Raw genomic sequence first — 12,844 nt, 5'->3', positions numbered from 1 at the left:
CAGATGTAGAATTTAGATAATTGCAGATTAAGAAATTGTCTTTTGGTTTGTCTGTGTAACGTACCTTTCAGTGCTTCCTCACCTAAAACAACTTGCTAACTAAAGAATGTATTGCAGTTGTACGGGTCTGTGTAACACTCCCAGTTCAAACTGGCACTCAGAGAAGAATACCTCATTGTGGGAATGCCAAGTTAAATCTTCTTTTCCGCCTCCGACTTCCGAACTGCCTTTAATCTTACCCAACCCCTGGATACACAGGGTCCTTACATCCTACTCTATTTCTCTCTTTCTTTCTTTCTTTATTTTACTTAGGTAGCAGTAACCTTCACTGTATCTGTTCTGGTGGTTTTTATTTAGTCATCACAGTAGCAGCAGTGTTTGGAGGCATAACTCAACGTCCTCTCTGTGATGATTGTATGATTTTTTTAGACTTGTCTCAAAGTCAAGATGCCCCTTATCCTACATTCTGTGTAAACTTGGAGTGGGTCCTGAATTTCAGCTGATCTTAAACTTCAGTGCTTGCGGAGACACTTGGAGACTAGGGCTTGCTCTGCTGACAGTAGTGGGTGACAAGGAGCATGGGGGAAAGTCTTCAGCAGAAGCTCTGAGGCTGCCTGTAGAAGTCTTATCTCAGATTGCGGATCCTTCCCTCTCTGTGTTGTGGAGACTGATCAGGTTAAAGAAGTAAATACAGAGCTGAAAAATGAATACATTTTCTTTTCAAACACAATCAAGGCCTGGCCTTTATGTCCGAGTTTACCAGAAGGAATCCCTCACAATACATTTATTCTTTGTCCAGTGGGAAGCATACTTCCACTGAGCAAGGTTTTTGTCCTGTGTACCTGCATGTGGAGATGACTGTGGTAAGATACAATAAAGAAGTAAAGAAAAGGAAGAGAAGCTGACAGGAGACACGTGCTGACTAAGGTCAGAGCTTTTCCCATTTTTAAAGACAGTATAGTTTAAGATCTCTATTCAGGGAATGATATTACCATAGACAACATGACTAAGGAAATGTTTTTATGACTTATTTTCTGTTCTTAAAATACCCAAATACTTTCTGTGCTGTGACTTGCTGCAGACTCCAGGCTCCCATGGTGAAACTGGAAGATCAGAGTGATAAAGATTAAACTCATTTGTTACTATTTCCAGCACAGTTTTTCTAAGATATTGAGAAGTTGAATGTTCCTGTGAGAAAACCAGTCTGGCCTCTTCCCGAGCCTACTTCTCTTTCCTTCCCTCCTGACAGTTTCACTGTGTACACTAGCATCTTCACTTGCACATTTTCTATGCCATACTTTTCCGCTGTTTGAACGCAGAGGCAGTGTGGCATATCCCTGAGTACAAGGAAACCCTCTATCATATGATACCATCTTACTTGTCTTAAATCCTGTTGAAATAAGTAAATATTTTGATAACATCAATTTTCAAGCATTATTGCCTGTGTCCTAATTGTTGAGTTACTGCAGTTGTGTCAGATCATCTACAAATTTAGGCCATTATCTCTGTGTTGCGTGTATTGGCAGCGTATTTTGAAAGGCTTCTTCAAAACCTGAAAACCAGGAGTTACTCTGGAGGAGCTGCAGTTGGAAAGAAGTCCAGCCAGGTTACACTGCTCATGGATACTTATTCGTCCCTACCTTGAGAAATGGTGCTTGGGCTTAGTGGCTGAATGTAGAGCCTGAAAGAAGAAAACCAATGGTCATATATACTGTTGAAACTTAGCTTGTATGTAATTTTTTCATATTACAGATGTTAGACTAGAAGGGAATTCAGCCTTGTAGTGTTTGGATGTGTCACAGCAGAGGAAGAATAAATTAAGGAATATATTCTGTGGCATGCCATCAGTTTGAGAAAGGGGCTACTGTTGGTAATAATGAATTTTAACTGTGTGAAAGATTTTCCAGTTTTCCTCTGTGGTCAAAGTAGGGAAAAATAGTTGTCAGTCACAGAGAAACAGGCTTTAATAGCCACTGTTCTGTGCACTGTATATATATAGGTTATATTAGGGGCAACGTAGCATGGCATGGAGTTTTGTACAAATGCAGTGATCAAAGGAGGCTGATACCTGTTGGTACGACATACTGGCTTTTGAAGAATTGTGTTGATGCTTCAGCTATCTCTGTTGTTCCTCACTCCAGCTTCTGTAGACAGTCCCCTCCAAATCAGTAAGAGTACCTGTGAGAGCAAGAAGCAAGTCCAGAGAGTGACACTGCATTTGGTCTTGAAGGTGATGCTGAGGTTGTAGCACTACCCGAAGTTCTCTAGAACAGCAACTTGCTTTGATTCTTGCCTTATGCTTCACTTTTCTATATGAAGAACTGATCTCACCAGATGCATATGTGTTTTTATACCCTCTGAAGGTGGCCATTGCAGCGTGGTACACTGCCATCCTGTAAAGGAAGAATCATCTTCGTGGTGAGCAGGCAGTCTCCTAAACAAGGAAACTGAGGCTGCTGCTCTATATAAGGCACAGAATCTGGACTCTAGACTCCTGATTCCTATTCCCAGCTTTGGCACTGAATCATTGTGTGACATTTGGCAAGTCACTTATGTTTGGAATACTTCTGTCTACCTCTATGAAATGGGGATTTTGAGTGCAAAGCTACAGGAGATTGTATGGCTTAAATAATTCACATACAAAGCGGTGCAGTGTCCTTGAGCATATGATGCAAATATAAGTCCAGAATCTAATGTTGCTTAGTCATGTTTAAGAGCATATACAGACTCCGTTAGATTATGTGCACTAAAATTAGGGGATTTAGAGCACTGCAAGTAAAGTTGTTATTTTTTTTGGTGACGTTTCCTTGATTTTCTTTACAGTATGAAAAATACGCAAGCAAAACTTTCTTTGGTGGAAATACTGAGGCTTAGCTGTTGTTCGGAAGTGGGATTATGAAGTTTAAATGGTTTATAAGAGGTGTTCATTTGTGCTCAAAAAGATCCATATTGAAAAACCTGTCTGGAATCTTTGCCTGCCATGCAGACACAGAGAGAAAACAGCAGCAGGAGGTTTGTATTTGTATTCTGGCAGGGGCCCCTCACTGAAACCAGTTGCTCTGGGGACTTCGTTCAAATTTTCTTGGCCCCGCTGCCAAGGTAGTGTGGAAGGTTACATAATGGCTGAAACAAGCTCAAAAATGGTGAAAATATGTAGGTATGTCTTTGTGGGGTGATACCCCACTGGCTGTGTCAAGAAACAGAACCACGTTTGTTTAAGAAATAGTTTGGTAATGCTCATCCCCCCCCATGGCTGTGTAAGCAAGCCCTAGGAATGAACGAATTCAAAAAGGAGAGGGAGAGAAGGAAAAAAAAATATGCCTGCGTGCAACGCGTTTGCAGCAGTTGTGTTTCAGTTGTCTCAGTTGCTGGGACCTCTGCTTGGCTCTGCTGTTGGAGCAGGGAGGGTTTGCTTTGTGCAACATAGCCTCGACACACAGCAGTCAAAAGGTTTGCAGTCTGCTTCTGCTTCAGACTCATCTCTCGTGATGTGACTCTAACCAGGTCTGCCGTTTCCTGCAGCAAAATCTTTGTTCCAATTGAGCCGCCTCTAAGCCAGCCAAATTGAGAGTTTAATGTCTAGCTATTAATATCAGGCTGCAGCTTGGAGCCTTGCGCCTTGTGAGGATCCAACCTTTCTGTGACATAAGCAGATTGAGAATGCCCCTTTCGTTCAATATTTCCACTGCTAGTGCCAAATAAGCAGCTTTACGGTTAGTTAGGAATGATCCTGCATATTTCAAGGCAAAGCTTGGCCCTGATTCCTCAGTGTACATGTTACCCCAGATCCAAGCTGAAGCTTCCCTGTATTCAGCTAATAATAAAAGTGGGGGCAGTGTGGAATTGGGAAATGGAAAATGAGAATGTGTCTTAAATATCCTTAAATTGCCCTGGTTAAAAATGTCTTTACCTCTGCTGCAGTCACATGTGCTTTTCTGTGGCTTGATGTCGGGGAAAAGAAAGCAGAATACAGTGTATATGCTGCAGATGGGCAGGTTTAGTTGGAGAAATAGCTGCCTGGAGAAAACCGAGCATCAGAGCAGAGGTGACTGAGAAACAGTTTTCCAGACTGTTTCCACAAGTGAATCAATGTTTTGCGAAAAACAGTCCCATCTCCTGGCTGGCTTTAATTAAAGGGCTCAAAGATAACTTACAAAGAGGGTCCTGAAGGTTATAAATCCTTCTATAATTTGTGACTTTTTTTTTTCCTGAGTCTTCCGAACACAGACCGATACGTGGCTGGGGGAAGGCAGGGCTCTGGTTTTGATTTTGCCACTGTGCTGCTTGGGGACTGTGCAGACGACATCCTTTGGTGCCAGTGTGTTTGTACCATCGTCCCTCCCTCCTTTCACCGGGGTGTAAAGTGCCATCCCAGAGAGCTGCATCTTACAGGGCTGTTAATTAGTTTTTTCCCCTCTGATAGTTGCATCCTGGTTTCTTCTGGTGAGTTTATTGTAGCAAAGGGTTTTGAAATATGCCCAGCTTTTCCAAGTGTGACATTGGGTCTCTGCCTCCACGTAGATTTGATCCTTCTGTATTCCACGTAAAACACCTGAATGATGGACTATGCATTTTTACTTTTTCCTTGCTGATTTGCTTGTGCAGTCAGGTGGCTTCCAGTCCACAGCAAGTGACAGCTCTTACCAGTCCTGCCTGCGCCATGTACTGTTCATTTAAATCTTCCTCCCTATGTAATATCGATTCCAGTCCCCTAACAGTGTCACAGCTGAGAATTAATCCCTAAGGAAAGGGAAAAGACTAGCTGGTTTGCTGCGAGTGGAAAAGAAAAGGAATTCTCACATTAAAAACATTTTCCATAGTGGTTCGTGTTGAATGTTTCTGTATATTCCAGGGCGGGTTTTTATTTGATGCCAGAATAAATAGAAATACCTGCTGCTTAAAACAATTCATTAGAGAAGCAGTGCCTGGCTTTAGCAAAAGCTTTGCTGGGACTGTCCTCCAGACCAAAATCAAACCCACTTCAGTGCCTTAAAATAAGCAACGCCGCAGGTTAAAATGTCCCTTAAAGGGACACCCTTCGGTTGATTTGCTGTTTGTGAAAGAAAGGGACCCCACAGCGCTGCAAATTTTTCTGTCAGCTGTGGCTGTGCAGGGCGATGGAGAGTCAGGCTGCCGGCTTTATGAAGCCAAAGGGAGCCATGGTGCAGTGCAGTGGAAGACTTTTTCTCTTGCCTTCTGGTTGCTAGGGAATAAATACTCGGCTGCACAACCCAGACAGTGCAGAACTGTGCTATTGGGCATATTCATCACTACCATCTCTCATGCCCCACCCTACCCACAGCGGCCTTCCAATTTCTTTTCACCAGCTAGCAATCTCTCCTCCTCTGAATTCTCACTAAGAATTCTTGTGCCAAGAAAGTGTAATATAAGATTGCATAAATTTTAATAGAAGCACTGGGATGAACACAGCCACTCAAGTAATCATGAATTCCTGCTGCCGTAACCCTTGCTCTTCCTCACTTAAGTGTCCTGCGTGTGTTTTTCCTTCTTGCTTGTTTCAGAGACGTGGTTTCAGCCAGGTTGCTTCATATGTGCACAGCTGTTCACAGGCTCCCAGCTAAAGACTGGAGGAAAATCCTGCTTCCATCAGGCTCAGTGAGAGTTTTGTTACAGATTTCAGCGGGGTCAGGGTCCCAGGCCTGTTCTTTGGCCTCCTATGGGCCTCTGTCAAAAAAATTGGATGAGTTTTTCCTAGAGAGGATAGTGGTTGAGGGTACCTCAGACATCTTTTGGAAAGCCTCATATCCTGAGGCTGATGCTTTGTACTTTCTGAAAATCAGTTGTCATCTCAGTTGAGCTGTCTCTATTTGAGCACTCAGAAGCACTGAAAGCTTTAAAATGTTGCAAAGAAACAATAGTCTGTGAGAGACAAAAAACAAAACCTGGTAAAAATGAGTTAAGCTGACCAGTCTGCTTTTGGAAAGGCAAGTGAAATGGAAAATACAAACAAAGGCTGTATATAAGCAGTCTATTTCCTGCCATCCAGTCTCTAAAAAAAATACATATTAAAAGTTGGGCATGCCAGTTTAAAGAGATTACATATTTATTGTCACATACATCAGCTTTCTCATTGATTAATATGAAAACTTACAATGTGTGCAGCGCAGTTGGTTGAGTGAAGTGCTGATACTGTTTTATAGACTTATTTTCTCTTTCATTGTTATGGAGCATTTGAATTTCATTTGCCTTTGGGTTTGTTTTGCAGCTCAGTAGTCTTGTTTAGGTTTGTCTTTATTCGTTCCATGTACTAACGGCAAGGGTGGATTTTTGGTCTCCTTAGATGAAAAATGACTGTCTTTCTGGCAGAGATGCAGTAGCCAAGCACTAGATGCTGTGCTTAGTTCGGAACTTATGCGGTCCCATTACATGTAGAAAATAGATGATTGATCAGTCATTCTTCAAATTAATTGATCTGAGTGCTGTTGGCTGAGTTTCTGGCTATCTCAATGGTTTTCTTCATCTTCTCTCTGCCGTTTCATGTCTTGCGAGGGGAACAATTAACTTGTGTAATTAAAATAAATGAAAGCTTTAATGGAGGGAGGGTTAGTGACAGATTTTCTGTTGTTGTTTTTTTGTCATTGTTCCCCTTTCTGTGTGTCCCTAGCTCTGAGACATCACAGACCCTCAGTTGCTCTCATGGTTAACCCCTTTCCCTTGCCGTTTTGCCAAAGGTCTGTTTTGCTTTGGTGGTGGCTCAGAGCTCTTAGAAGCTCTTGGTCAATTTTGTTCCTTCATCTTCTCCTTTGTTCAGCCGAGGCTGGACACCAAGAAGCTGCTCTCCCCAGGGAGGCCTGGATGGTCTGTCTTCCATCACGCTAACCGCACGGCTTGCCCACTGAGGTCATGGAATTTCCCTATGTTTACTACACTTTGTTCTTCATAAACCTCCAGCAGTTCCTTATTAGTTCTCCTCCATACATCATTCTCCTTTTGTAGCCCCAAAATGTGTTTCGAGCACTTTATTTTCCAATTATTTATCTGTCTGTCTGTCTGCCTGGTAAGCACCCATCCCACAAGATAAAACAATAGGCCTCACGCTGGTGGTGTATGTTTGAAATTAGCTTGTTCTCGGTAATTTGGAACTAAACACTGTCAGTGGGGAGGAATAACACACATCCTGCTCTGTACCTGGCCTTTCATTTCTTCCACCATCACACTGCTATTGGTAATTAATGCTTGGAGATATCTAAGCTGTCCGACTTGCTGAGGTACATGCAGCCTTTGCCATCTGTAAGGCAGCACGGTGAAAGTCTTCTCATCAGCTTACCGCCCCGCTTTTGTTTCTTAGCACATCTTTGCTAATCCAAAAGTTTGCTTTTCTTGTTGCTCACGCAAATCCTCAACGCAGGCTTTATACCAGAGCTTTTGTCTTCCTTACTGTGACACCCCCAAAGTTCATATAGGACATTTCAGCTTATCTTAGCTTGAAAACTTTCCCTTCTCCCGTGGTGTTATTAATGGTTCATGGCGATGTGTTTTGATAAATGCGAGACAGCTGTCCAAAATGCTGTGGAAAGGAATCTTATTATTCCTTTACCAGGCAACATATTTATGAGTAAAAATCCTTCAGGCCATCCACATCTCATTGTTGTGCAAGGTGAATGCTGATTACCCTTCGAATATCTTCAGAAAACTGACTAGCTACAGGAATTGTGTTAAGGTACTTTCCCATCAGGAATCCAGGACTCCAAATCCTAGCCTAATGCCAAATTGCTGTGTAACTAAGCTCCTTTATGTTGCCTTTATTAAAAGGAGCATGTCATGAAGGAAAATATTTGCTATGACTTTGTTGATATTTATTCTGACTTTATCCTTTCATTTCAGCTCCATGTCATAACTCACTTTCTGTGCTAAATCATTGTGCAGTTCCCTGGTACGGGTACAAACATGCACTGCATTCCTCTCTAGGGCCATTTATGTCTGTGTGAAATTATATAGACATGTACACAAAGCACCTGGGAATTTGAGTCTCCTAGCTGAAAGGGCAGATATTGCTGTAAGATGTTCCCTTACCCCCTTCCTGCACTGGGGGCTTTGGCATGCAGTCACTGTGGGAAAAAGCACCCTTGTTATTACTGTTGTAATTAACAGTTCCCAAGGAATATACGTGACAGTCCCTCAGAAGCAGTATAGTCGATTTTCCTGCTAGCATGGAGTAAAAAATAACCCCAAACTTACTATTTTTTCTAATGTTTCTTTTGTGCAACAGGCAGTTTTTATGTTTTGGGTTCATGGGAATATACTATGCTCGAACTTCTGAATTATTTTTTATCTCCTACATGGTCTTCTGCCCTAATTATTTTATAAATCAGAGATGATTTGAAGGACACTGCCTAAGAACCACAGCTTTACTTACGACTGAATTCCATTTAATGGTGATTTAAAGAAATCTCTGCTGTTTATCTCTGAAAGCAGTCATTGTGTTTGCAAACAGGCCGAAGGCAGAAGTCTAATTGATGTCCAGCTAAGCACACACTGCCAAACAAATGTCAAGACAAGCTCTGGAACTGCTCCTTGCTACTGTGTGTGAAGCTGAGAAGTCTTTGAGGCAGACGTGAGCAGAACAACCTCAGTATATTAGGTCTGAGACAGACGACTTCTGTCTTTTGGGGTTTATAGTATTTCTGCTGTCATCTGTCACCTCTTCCATGGAAATGGAGATTTGCATATTGCAAGCTTTACGTGCTCTCTGCACCGCTTCACCAGCTTCACACCCCAGCTCTATCACTGCCATTGCTGAGGATTTGTTCCTTTGGGGAATTCTTGCAAGAATGAACATTAAGCAAATAAAATATCTCTTCTGCTTTCCTAGCTCATCCTGCTTTCTTCTTTCTCTTTTATAATAGAAGGCTGTGGAATGAGAAATAATGTTCGTTTTCTACAGTGCCAAACCTGCTGTTCAGTACTTTATCAATAACCCATTGCTTGCTGTTGTTACCTGTACTGGAAATGCCAACACAGGCTTCTCTGTAGCAGAAAACGGGGTTTTCTGCCATGACAACCTTCCAGAGTAGGTGGCAGAGAGAACATGGGAGTCATGAGAGTGTTACCCCCTTGGTGCTTAGTCAAGGGCAGGGAACAAACAGATTGAAAGTCACAATGTGCACAACCCAGTGCCTTACCCGTTAATTCATGGTGCCTCCCTGGTACACCTGTGATATTAAACATACCCAGTCTTTGTTGTTTTTTGTTTGTTTTTTTAAAAAGCTTAAAAGCTCCTTAGTAGAGATCAGAACTCTGCTGTCCCCATTGCACAGAGGAAGTGAAGCCTGCAGATGTGAAGGCTCATTCTGAAGGACAGAGCTGGCTGGAGGTAACCCACAGCTTGAGTCTCAGTCGAGGCCCCTCAGCTGGAGGCAATGCTAGCTCTTCTCAGGCTTTCCCAGTGGAAGCTCAGGTTCCTTGGGCAGCACTCAGTTCTTGAGGTCAGTAAAATAATGATTCAGCCCTTCTACAGGCCAGAGGTTTGTGTGTCTTCGTTCCACTGCCTTTGTCTGTTTTTACCTCTGTTCACACATTCCAGCCTGGTCATTCAGCTGCAGACTGTGGCCGCATATTGTTTAAGAAAGCTGGTGCATTTATAATTGGAAAACCTCTGAGGTTTTTCTTCTCCTCCTGTCAGACAGAGATGGCTTTTATCCAACTGACTGCTTTTCAGTGCCTTTATCCTTTGCTGGCTTGAAAACATTTCAGATAGTTTCTATTGTTTTATAGACCCTGTAGCTAGAAAACCAAGCTGTGTAAAAACATCTGCACATAGCTGTGCAGTAGGCTACAGACACGTAGGGTAATAAGGCATGATTGCATTCATTGTAGCATTTGCTCCACTGGATAATCAAATAGAAGCATTCCAGTTGCACACAGGATATGTAAGAGTAGAGGAAGGAAATGAAGGACAGTTGCCTACTGTACTTTTACATTTCTTTTGTTTTGCAGCTGCCAAGACTAAATGCAATTTTGAGAGCAGGTTTTAAGTAATGCGGAGATGAGATTTTACTAGTGATAACCAAGAATGCAGCACTGGGAAGTTTGCATAAAACACAAGCAAAATATAGCAATATAATATAAAATAACCTCTCCCACAGAAGGAAGCTTGACCTGCGCTGATTTTCATTTGTTTTTTTCAAAACAGACCTGGTATAGTACAGTATCACACCCAGCCTGTTTTGTGGGTTGTCTGATCATGTATGATCATCTGATTTTGCTACTGTGAGAGAACTCAGTAGGTTGAAAGTTTGTTTTAAGTCCTTGAATCTTTTATTTATTTATCTATTTTTAATTCTCCTGGGCTTTTCTAATGCCCCAGCACAAGCTCCAAGTCTTTCAGTTGTGATTGTGCTACACCTAATGCATAATGCAAATAGGAATTGGTCACGTAACAGGACTTTGCACCACGGAAAACCTTTTGTCTTGACCAGCATGGTGAAAATGTGGTAGGAACTGTGCTCCAGCTATACTCTGGTACAAGCTCACTAAATGTTTTCTGAATATTAATGGCAGGTGCTGTGGGAGAGGTGATCAAATTTGGAGCTGACCCAAGGATTCATAGACAACGTTTTGCCAGTGTGTGTTAGAAAATAGCAACTCTGCTGACAAAATCAGTATTTTACAGGGGCATCACACCTCAAGTTAGATTTGTGCTGCATTCACGGCTCAGCAAAACTGAGGGGCTGAAGAAAATGACTGCTTCATGATCTGTGATCACAGCTGTATTTAATCACCTAAAAATAGTCTTATTTTAGAGGTTCTCCTCCACACTTTGAGTAATGGTTACAGTGCAGCAAAGTGTAAGCAATATAATTGTATTTAGTAGTTTCCTGACCCCATGCTGATAAGCTGTGAATGGTTTGTGCTAAATAAAATTCCAATGACTTAAAGGACAGATTGTATATACATGAATATATTTATTTGGACACAAAGGTTCTCCTTTACATATGTACACTTCAAAATTTTACATTCAGTGTCCTACAGCCAATAAGGTGTTTGAATTAGTGACAAGTTTTTTTTCTCTTTACCTTTTCAATCAGCTGATAGAAATGATTAAACCTTTAAAATAAATTATAAAAAATATCAAATATCTTTCCATTAAATATCTTTCTCCTCCTGTATTCTTTCAGCATAATTTATAGAATGCTAAGGATTTCTGTGTTTGCTTAGCTTGAAATTAGCTTTGTATTTCTACCTTAATTAGTGGTCATAAGCAGTCAGCACGTTAAAGATATTTGTTGGCTTTGTGTAGTTGTGTCATACATTTTTGTGTAGCCATTTTGACTGATCTGTTTGCATTAAGGCTCTGTCTGGCCATAATTAGACTGCTGGGTACACACTTATGTTCTGCTGAGCGTTTGCTTGTTGGTTTTACTAATGTCATCCATCAAGCTCTAGCATGTGCAGCAATATTTGTTCTGTAGTAGACAAACAGAGTAAACACTGCAGCTATTTATAAGTAAACAGTAGCGAGTAAGTGAGGAAATTCTGAATGGATGTTTTTATTTATTGGAAGGTTAAACTGTTGCTCTAAAACAAGGCCATCAGTCTAACCAGACTTAATCATTCTTAAAATGGTGCAAAAGTAGAAGACCGAAATTAGATTTCTATTTATAACTTATATTTTTTGTCTCTGTTTAGGAAACTTCCAGACGGAATTCACATTTTCTATCATGTCTAAGTTGCCTAAATTTGTCTGCTTTTCTAGCGATGCCAGAGGGAGAAGGTCAGAGGGAGGTACTGTCTCTGCATTGCTCTTGCAGGGTTCCAAGTAAGGATGAAAATTCCTGACTGTGCCTGTCTTGCCCTGTGGCTCGACTCCTGATCAGTTCTGCGGAAACACTGTTGACTTGGATTTCAACAAAGCAGCACTGGTCACTGTTCTTACCAGCTGAATTGCTGCGAACCAAACTGAATGCTATGACTAATAATGTAGGTCAGACACTTAAGAAAGCTGCATCAGCTAGCATGCTGTAGTGAATCAGGATTTTAATATCTTTCCTGTGCATTTGTCTTTACTAAGAAATGCTATCTACCAACCAGAAGCGTGTAATAGTGCTTGGGGTGCCTCGTGTCTTTGGAGCCGCCATTCAATACAGTAGGTTTTAGAAATGATGACCTTTGACTGGATACCTCAGAATAACTCATCTTTTCTATTTTTATCTTTTCTGCTTGTTGCATTTTTAACTCTGGGAAAGCTGTAGTCCATATTTGTTCAGTGAACGGGTATGTTTACAGAGATGCAGAATGCTCAGTCATGCACTGGTGTCTTTGAGCCATAACGTGGTCTAAACAATGAAGTAAAAAAGCTTTCTGGCTTTACGCTGAAGTAAAAGAAGACAAAGACCAGCCTTCTGCAGATGGGAATTAAGTAAAGGAAGCCAAAAAGTGGCTTAATGCTCCCTCTCCACAACCAGGGGTAATACTCCTGTTGGTTTCAGTAGGAGTTTGATCAGGTCTGTGGTGGTTACGATAGCTGGTACGATTCCATCGGAAGTAATACATATTCAGCGTGTTATTTTGTGCATGCCATGAAGCTGTTTACGCTGTCATTAATCTGGTGGCTTTGTTGGGAAATTAATCTCATTACATGGCAGCTGACAGAGGCCGCGGCCACTGGGCACCAACGCAGGCTTGTACAACAATGCAGGATCTGCTTGGCTGCAAAGCACAGCTGTTACCACACAAATTCTTCCCACAAGCTACTCACCGAATGGAGCTTGACAGCTGAGAAACCCCCCTGTGAGCCACGGTTTCAGCACATAGTTTCCAAACAGGAGCACACCAATTTGATTCTGGAGTGGAAACATTACCCACGTAGTGTAGAAGAATACGG

General features: G+C 41.7%; 1 protein-coding gene across 5 annotated transcripts in view; it reads left to right on the top strand.

Moving 5' to 3' along the window:
• The window catches only part of ADAMTS17 (ADAM metallopeptidase with thrombospondin type 1 motif 17), a 172,973-nt gene that overhangs the window by 40,960 nt on the left and 119,169 nt on the right, over positions 1-12,844 (top strand). The window lies entirely within an intron of this gene.

This window comes from Netta rufina (genome assembly GCF_964035555.1).
Source record: "Netta rufina genome assembly, chromosome: 11".
In the NCBI taxonomy this organism is placed as follows: Eukaryota; Metazoa; Chordata; class Aves; order Anseriformes; family Anatidae; genus Netta; species Netta rufina.
Note: the sequence above shows the minus strand (reverse complement) of the source record. Positions and strands in the feature narration are given on the sequence as shown.